Below are 9,747 nucleotides of genomic sequence, written 5' to 3'. Positions count from 1 at the left end.
CAGGCTTCTCTTCCAAGAGCGCCCCTGTCCCCGCCGCCCCCTCTCCCCTCCCCCAGAAGGGCAGGGTGTGGCCGTCAGGACCCTACTTTCCCCCATTACCAGGTGGCCGCGATTCCCCCCGAAATGACCGGGTCCCCAGATCACACCCACCTGATGCTGGGTGCGGGGGTTGCTGAGGACAGAGGAGCAAAATCACTGCGACCGCTCCGCACGGCCGACCGCTCTGTCTCTTCCCAGCGCCCAGCACACACCGGCTCCAGTCTCCGATCAGCTGGCGGCGTCGTGACGCACGAACTGCGAATGAACCACCCAGGGCCAATCACCGCCCACTGCTGGGCAACGTGACCACACCCACTCGGGGGCGCCAGCATCTCCGCTTACTCCCGCCCATCCAGGCGTTTAGGCTTTGATTGGCAAAAAGGCCACCCCCTTGCCTGGAGGAGCTGCGCTAAGCCACGCCCACCAACTAACCAACTGGCCAATAGCTGAAAAGGTGTGGTTAGCCCTAGGCCTAGACAACTTGCTTAGACCAGTTCTACGTCAAACTACAGTTTAAAGAGCAGAAGGAAGTGAAGGCGTGTGACTTTGCAGTGCATCCTGGTCAATGAAGTTCTGACGGTGACACTCGGCTTCCCAGAATGCAGCGCGCTCTGTGAGTTGGCATTTTTAAACTGATCTCTGGGTCCGTAGCGGGGAAGTCCTTAAAGGGCTACAGCCCCTCCTTCTGGGAACTTCTTTTGGACAACCCTGAAACTGATTCACCAGCCTTCACGGGAAGCCTAAGCTAAGCGAAGGTGGAGCACGCCAAGCAACAGGAGAACTGAAGATGGAACCCAGCCACCGATGCAGCAGAACTCCCGAGGTCTTCGGGGTATAGGAACCACTGTCACTCGCACAGCCCCAGTCTTCACTGGAGAGCTAGCCCGAGGTCTTCCGGGTATAGGGACAAGTGTCATCCGCACAGGCCCATTCTTCACTGGAGATCTAGTCCATCCCTCGTGGGTTTAGTGAATTCTTTTCTAGTAAATGTCTCGTCCTAGTCGCCGAAAAGCCCACGGCCTCCCAAGGGGCACCTTTCTAACAAAGGATTTATATCACAGCCCTCACTTTTTGAGAGAAAGCGTCTTCTCAGAAATTAGGGAATGAGCTTTACCAAAGTAGTAGCAGCCAGAAACCCCATCCTAAGATTAACACCCATTCAATCCCGCCCTCCGAAGCGCTTCTCTGACTCAGGCCTACTTAGGGAAGTGATTTCAAAGGTGGAGACCAATGGAGAGGCGGCTCCTTCCCTAGGGGCCAATCAGAGTCTGAAAGGCGGAGGATGGGCAAAACTGAAATGAACCCAATGACTTGGCAAAAGCTGCTGAATTGCTTATTTAAAGGGACAAGCCTGGGACCACCTCATCACTCACCCCAAAGAGAAACTTGTGGCCTGGAATTCATGACTTTTGCATCATCTCTTAAGTTGAGGGTGAGAGCAACTGAGCCGAAGAAATGAGGGGAACCTGAGATAGCTCCTTCAGTGTTAAGTATGGGCTCCACTAAGGTGACTGCTAAGGTTCCTTCAAATCCTTGAGTTCAACGTTCAGAATGTTGTGTCTTTAAGGAGACTTCCTGCCTTCCGCCCCAGTAACAGCTGATTGTTCGACCCCAGGGGACGAATCAGTCTTAACCACATCCTCCTTCTTGCAAGTCCTTCTCCATCTCCTTTCTGCCCTCCCCCCTCAACTCTGCCATGGGTGGTAATGGAAGGTAATGGAACCCCAAGCATAGGGGGTAAAATTTATGCTTTTTCATGATATTTTCTCCATCATTCCAAGAGTGCCGCCTCTCCCCAACATCTTTCCCTTACTTATTCAGAGTTCTGAGGAGATTGGAACGGGAGAGATTTCCTGTTGCCATGGTCGGGAGCCTGTTATGAAGGCCAGCTGAATGTGGGTGCTCCAGAAGCTCCTGGTGATGATACAGGGAAACTGAGCTCAAGCCTAAAAAGGAAAGGCGGTGGAAAACAAGCCGAGTGGGTCAGTCTCCTGGTTCCTGGGCCAGCTCTTCATTGCTTCAGTTGCTCTCTTCCTTCCTAGGTCAGGTGACTGATGGGGTCCTCCTGCCTTTACCCGCTCACCTTTAGCCCACTCCCGAATAAAGCATGCCAACATTTTGTCAGTTCGAGTACTATAGGTAGAACACATAGTCCTAGAAGCCAGGAATTCCAACAGGAAGACCCAGGTAAATATATTGCCCCAGCTCTGAGCTGGAGTCAGGGTCACTCCAGGACAAACTTAGTGTGAAGTCCCAGGACTGACTTGGCAGGGTTGGGGGAAATTGAGCAGGGCTCTGGCCAAGCTTGGAAGAAAGAAAAGTCTCAACAAGCTGCCCTGTTCTCCATTACCCGTAGCGTAGGACCCCATCCCCTCCTCACTCAAGGCCCTTGTGGTGGCCCTTCTGATTTTATTCCACGATCTAACCTCCTCCCACCCACCTCAGGCCAAAAGCACAGGGTTTCAGCCTGAGATTTCTCAACCTTAGCACTGTTGATGTTTTGAGCAGAAAGAGTTTCTTATGTACATGGCTGTCCTGTGCATAATAGGAAGGTCAGTACCACCTTGGCCTCTACCCTAGGTACCAGTAGCACATGATCCCAATTATAACTACCAGAAGTGTCCCCGAATACCCCCTGGGGAGTCCAAATCCACCCTAATTGAGAACCACAGAATTAGCCAAACAGATTCCACTTCCAGTGCTGACTGGCAGTGAGCTTACGAATGGTATTTTCTTCATCTACAAAACAGTGCAGATGATAAATTTTGTGGTCTCTTATAGGGGTTAAGAAGAAACTTCTTGAAGCCACTTAGCACAGAATAAATCTAGCGGACCCACGGCTGGCACACAGGATGTCTGTCAGCTTCTTTCTTGCTGACCTCACTTGGCACGGGCTGGTGGCCCACAGACAGCTGCAGTTTTCCTCAGTGACTAGCCAAAATGGGTACTTCTGGAAGCACAATAATGAAGTAGGCGAAGGGAAGTGACTAATGTTCCGCCCCAGATTCTACAAACCCCATGGGTGCTCAAGCAGGGATTCGGTAGATAACAGCTAGGGTGAGGGAGCAGGAAATGGGGAGAGCAGTCGAGTGTTATTCTAATTATCTTTATTATTATTCCTGGGAAGCATGTCCTTTGTCACCGAGTTATAGCCACGTGCACCCAAAGCCTTACTTTTTCTAGATGGGCCTTGAATAACTGTTCATCAGGGTTCTGCTACTGCTGCTGCTGCTACCGCTACCACCACCACCATCACCACCACTACCACCACCATCACCACCACTACCACCACCATCATCACCACTACCACCACTACCACCTTCATCACCACCACCATCATCACCACCATCATCACCACCACCATCACCACCATCATCACCACCACCACCATCACCACCACCACCATCACCACCACCACCACCACCATCACCACCACCACCACCACCATCACCACCACCACCATCACCACCACCACCACCATCATCACCACCACTACCACCACCACCATCACCACCATCACCACCACCACCACCACCACCACCATCACCACCACCACCATCACCACCACCACCACCACCACCATCACCACCACCACCACCACCACCATCACCACCACCACCACCACCACCACCACCATCACCACCACCACCATCACCACCACCACCACCATCACCACCATCACTACCACCACCACCACCACCACCATCATCACCATCACCACCACCCAGGGAGCTCAGCAAAAGCGCAGGCTCCGAGGTCTCATTCCATACTAAATCAGAAGTCCACCTTTAAAGTTTGAAAATCCTTTCTTTGGGGAAGTTAGTTCAGTGGTAGAACACTTGCTAGCACGCACAAAGTCCTGGTCGCCCAAGATAACAAAGCCATACGTTTCCTAAAGTTCAGGTAGAGGAAGGCACAGTGCCCTAGAAATTTCTGAGCCAGGTCTCAGCCTTGAAAGGACATGTCAAGTGTAGGCAGAGAGAGAAATACATTCAAGATCATCACTGTAGTGTACAGTCAGCACCACTAGAGGGCAGGGAATACAGACTTAGAGAGAGAAAAAATAGTTTTTGACCAGGTAATAATCTAAATTTTAGATAAACTGAGACCAGAGCAGAGAGCAGGCTGATCCAGTTCTGTTGGTGACAAGATCATCCCAGTGGGTCTTCAAGGAGGATGGTGATAAGGCAGGCCTGAAACCACAGCACTTGAGAGCCAGGAGTCCCAAGGATCCCGAATTTAAGACACACCTCGGCTACATATTAAGATTCTAATTTTTAAAAAAGGCTCTCTCCTGGGTTCCACCCCCTACCTCCAATGTGTGTGTGTGTGTGTGTGTGTGTGTGTGTGTGTGTGTGTGTGTGTGTGTGTGTGTGAATAAGCAAAATCTCTTTGTCCTTTGGTCTCAGGCTCTCTTATCCATAATGAAGATGGGAAGTTGTCTTGGGCTACCTTGTTTCTCAGTTGAAAGACAATAATGTCCAAGTACAGGAATACTTTAATTACTTAATTAAAATGTTTTAGTTAATTAATTTATTTAAAGAGAATACAAGCTTGCTTTCATGCACTCTCTTTCCCTCTAACTCTGAGACAAGGTCTCACTACGTTACCCCGACTGGCCTTGAACTTTCTATGTAGACCAAGCTGATCTGGGACTCACAAAGATTCTCCTGCTTCTGCCTCTCTAGTGTTGTTGCAATTAAAGGCAAGTGCCATCATGCCTGGCCCTCTCTTTAAAAAGAACTGTTTTAAGTGTGTGAATATAAATAAATAAATTTAAAAAAAAGTGTGTGAATATTTTGACTACATAGGCGTATGGGCACCTTGTGAGTGCCTAGGGCTCATAGAGGCCAAAAGAAGGTTCCAGGTCTCCTGAAACTAGAGTTACAGATGGTTATGAGCCACTCAGTATATGCGCTTGGAACCAAAGCCAGGACCTCTGTAAGAGCAGCCACTCTTTCTTTTTTTTTTTTTTTTTTTTTCTTTCTTTTTTTCGGAGCTGGGGACTGAACCCAGAGCCTTGCGCTTGCTAGGCAAGCGCTCTACCACTGAGCTAAATCCCCAACCCCTAAGAGCAGCCACTCTTAACCACTGAGTCATCTCTCCAGACTCTAATTTATTGTTTTTTTAACTGAAGTAAAACAATAATTACTCCCATTAACTTCACTTTATTTATTTATTTTTAATTCTTTTTTTCCGGAGCTGGGGACCGAACCCAGGGCCTTGCGCTTCCTAGGCAAGCACTCTACCACTGAGCTAAATCCCCAACCCCAACTTCACTTTATTTTATCTTTAGATTTTTTTTACATATATGAGTACACTGTAGCTGTCTTCAGATACACCAGAAGAGGGCATCAGATCTCATTACAGATGGTTGTGAGTCACCATGTGGTTGCTGGGAATTGAACTCAGGACCTCTGGAAGAGCAGTCAGTGCTCTTTTTTTTTTTTTTTTTTTTTTTAAAGATTTATTTATTTATTATATATAAGTACACTGTAGCTGTCTTCAGATACACCAGAAGAGGGCATCAGATCTCTTTACAGATGGTTGTGAGCCACCATGTGGTTGCTGGGAATTGAACTCATGACCTCTGGAAGAGCAGTCGGGTGCTCTTAACCGCTGAGCCATCTCTCCAGCCCGAGCAGTCAGTGCTCTTAACCACTGAGCCATCTCTCCAGCCCCTATCTTTAGATTTTGTAAAGATATATTTGTTTTTATTTTATGAGTATTGGTGTTTACCTGCATGTACGCCTGTGTACCACATGTGTGCAATGCCTGTGGAGGCCAGAAGAGGGGTCATCAGATCACCTTAAATTGGATTTATAGACAGTTGTTAGTCATCATGTAGTTCTGATAATTAAACAGTGTTCCTCTGAAACCCCTCAGTGCTCTTAAACTGAGCCATCCGTCCCTTTAACTTCACCTCATAGATACATAAAGAGAATGCTTGGAAGTGGCTTCAGCTGACTCAGTGACTCAAAGAGAGCTTCAAGGCTTTTCCCTCTACAGTGATTTATGGGTGGTCTCATGTGGCTAGTGTGGCTGTCCCTGAGTGTCTATGGAGTTGCGTTAGAGCCCTCAAGAATGAAGAGAGGTGCAGGCAGATACAACCAGAGCAGTTCTACCTTTGTTTGATGTTTGAAAATCCACCTAGTAGGTTCTTCTTCAGCCATCTGTATAACAAATACCAACTAACCTTTTGACCGTTCAACTCAGGGCACGTTTAGAATGAGAGTCATTATCACTTGTGCACAGTTTGAGACCTTCATAATCCACTCTGAGGTCACAGGGATGGTATGCCAAGCAATCTGACTTAAGTATTTCTTTTTCTTTGTCTCATCTCATTGTTGAGGATACCCATTCTGTAATAATTACTTTTCGGTTGCTGTGTTGCTGTAATAAATAAAACACCATGACCAAAGGCAGTTTAAGAAAGAGAGTTTAGCCAGGTATAGAGTCCCACACCTTTGATCTTAGCACTTGAGAGGCAGAGACAAACAGATATCTGTAAGTTTGAAGCCAGCCTGGTCTACATAGTGAGTTCCAGGACAGCTAGGGCTACATAGAGAGACCCTGTCTCTCGAGGAGGAAAGGAGGAGGGGGAAGAAGAGGAGTAGGAAGATGAGGAGGAGCCAGAGGGGGAGGATTTTTGTTTCTAGAGAGATAAGAGTCCATCCTGCCATGGAGACAACATAATAATAAGCAGGAAACATGAGCAGAATCAGGAAGCCAAGAAATCAATCAGACCTTTAACCACAAGCACAAAGCAGAGAGAACAAACTGGTCTGGTAGTAAGGCTAAGCTTTAAACCCTCAAAGCCCATCTCCACCGGAAGGCTACACCTCCCTATTACCTCTCCAAACATACCACCAACTGGGGACCAAGTGTTCGAATGTCTGAGCTTATGGGGAACTTTTCTCATTCAAACAACCATATCATCTCTGGATATAGGACTGCTCACAGACCTTGTGAGAACATCTGGGTTTCAAAGCTGAGTAAGCAGAGTTAAGAGGAGACTTAGGAAAGACACCACATCATGTCTGACATTACTGTTGGGGTTCACATTTTTGTTAAAGTCATTGATGAGGTCACATGTCATGATGCTCAACCTATGAATATGTAATCCCAGCATTCGGAGGGAGAAGACAGAAGAATCTGAAGTTCAGGGTCATCTTCATCTACATAGCAGTTTCAGGCTAACCTGGAATAGATGATACAGTTCATCGAGGCAGGGACGTCCTGGCAGCAGGAACTTAAAGCAGCCAGTCCCCTATCTGCAGTCAGGAAGCAAAAGAGGATACATTTATTTCTTTTTGAGATAGGTTATCATTTAGCCCAGGTTGATCCTCAAACTCACCACATAATTGAGGATGACTGAATTTCTGATCCTCTCACCTCCACCTCCCAAGTGGAGGCTTACACCACCAGTATATCGCCCTAGCAGGAGGCACGAGCTAGTTCAAGGCCAGTCTGATTTACACATTGAGTTCTAGGACAGCCAACACTACATCATACCATGTCACAAAACATTAAAGCAAAACAGAGTAAGGAGCTATAATCCCAAGTGGGATTACAGGTGTGTGTCAGTATACTGACTTGAAGCACTGGTTTTAAAAATTGGCCTGGATTTGAGTTCTTCTTCTTCTTCCTCCTCTTTTTCTTCTTTGGTTTTCTGAGACAGGTCTCTCTGTGTGGCCTTGGCTATCCTGGAACTAGCTTTGTACACCAGGCTGGCCTTGAGGCTCAGAGATCTCTCTGCCTTTGCCTTCAGAGTGTTGGGCTAAACACATGTCCCACTGCTGTCTGGCATTCAAGTTTCTTATGAGATCTTTAACAATCTTTAAGAAGTTTACCAAAGGTGGTTGGTTAGCTTCCTCATTCTAAAATATGGTGTTAAAACATCTCCTTACTTTGTTCTGCTTTGATGTTTTGTGACGTGGTATGACGTAGTGTTGAGGGTCCTAGAATGCAATGTGTAAATCATGCTGGCTTTGAGCTTGCTTCCGCCTCCTGCTGGGGTGACAGGTTTGAGCCACCATGACAGGTTTAACAATAGCTTTGTAAAGCCAAGGTGTCAGGTTGGAGATGATGGCACACGTTTGCAGTATTAACCTTAAAAGATTCCCTAAGGGGTTGGGGATTTAGCTCAGTGGTAGAGCGCTTGCCTAGCAAGCACAAGGCCCTGGGTTCGGTCCCCAGCTCCGAAAAAAGAAAAGAAAGAAAGAAAAAAAAAGATTCCCTGGACTCCAGTTGGTGAAATGACCCATCAGACATAAGAGCTTGCTGCACAAACCTGAGTTTGAGCCCCGGTCCGATGGTGTGAGGAACCAACTTTCCAAACTTGTCCTCTGAGCACCATGTGTGTGTGCCAATGCCACGCACACAAATGCATGTCTCACACAGAACAGCAAGCAAGCTGGGGGTGGGGGGCAGAAAATGAAATGAAACAAGATATGTAAAGCTCTTGGCGGATGGCTCTGGTTTCCTGGTAAGCACTCCATAAATGGGGAAGTTGTTACCGCATGTAAGGTCATGTGATGAAGTACATCTGGGCTCCAGCAGTCCTTGAAGAAGAAACAGATGGAATCAGTCATATCTAAATCATTGTTGTCTTATCTCTGGGCAGCCTTTCTTCTATCCATTCTTCTTCTCTCCCCCTTTCTCTTTTGAGTTAGCTCTTGTGTAGCTCTGGGTGGCATTACCTTAACTACACTGGCTTTGAACTTGCAATGATTCTCTGCCTGATTTGTCTTACTCATTTTGAGATAGGGTCTCACTACCAAATAGTCTTTGCTGGTCTGGAATTAACAGAGATCTGCCTGTTTCTGCCTTGCAAATGCTGGGAATAAAGTTGAATACCACCACACCTGGAATTTAAGGTTTAAAACCGATTTATTTTTATATATGTGTATATGTATGGGCGTGTGGGTGCTTATGGAAGCCAGGTGTCAGATCCCCTGGAGCGGAAGTGTTTTTAACCGCGGAACCATCTCTCTTCCCCCTTTTCTAACCCTGCTTTTAAAGGCCTAAACCTCAGCACTAGACTCTTAGGTAGGAGACCAAAACACACACACACACACACACACACACACACACACACACACACACACACACACACAAATGTGTACACGCAAACGCACCTGAGCACACAAAGTGGTTTTATTGCTGGTCTGGCCTGTATACGAGCTGGAACTAAAGTCTTTGTCAGGATCCGCAGTTTGAGCACAGGCTCTCTGGTTTCTGTTCTCTGTTCTGTGTCACACCTTGTCTAGAGCCATAGTAGCATCTGCAAGGCTGTGACCACGCTAGCTGGTTTTCTGCCATCTACATTTTCAACAGGAAGTCTCAGGAGACTGTTTCCTTTTAAGAACTCCAGGCTTCTGTGCCTGGGCCACTTCTCTACTTCCCAGAACATTGTGGGCCAAGTGGCAAGTTATTAACCAAGCGCTTTGGAAAAATAAACTTCTTGGTTCGCCGAGTGGCATGGGAGCATTGAGAGGGTGTGTGTCTAAAGGCCCGTTCTGCTGCTGGCAGAGCTGACACTTGGCTAAAGGGCCGGGATTTCTGAGATGAGCCTCCCTACATCCGCATCTCAGAGCCTGCAGGAGAAATCAGAGAGGGAGAGGGGTCCAGTGGCCTGTTCAGGATGGTCTTCCTCTGCACCTAAGGGCGGTTGGTTTGCCCGAGTAGCACCAGAACCAAACGAAG

Source organism: Rattus norvegicus, chromosome 10, assembly GCF_036323735.1.
Source record: "Rattus norvegicus strain BN/NHsdMcwi chromosome 10, GRCr8, whole genome shotgun sequence".
Classification (NCBI taxonomy): Eukaryota; Metazoa; Chordata; class Mammalia; order Rodentia; family Muridae; genus Rattus; species Rattus norvegicus.
This window is presented reverse-complemented; position numbering follows the sequence as displayed.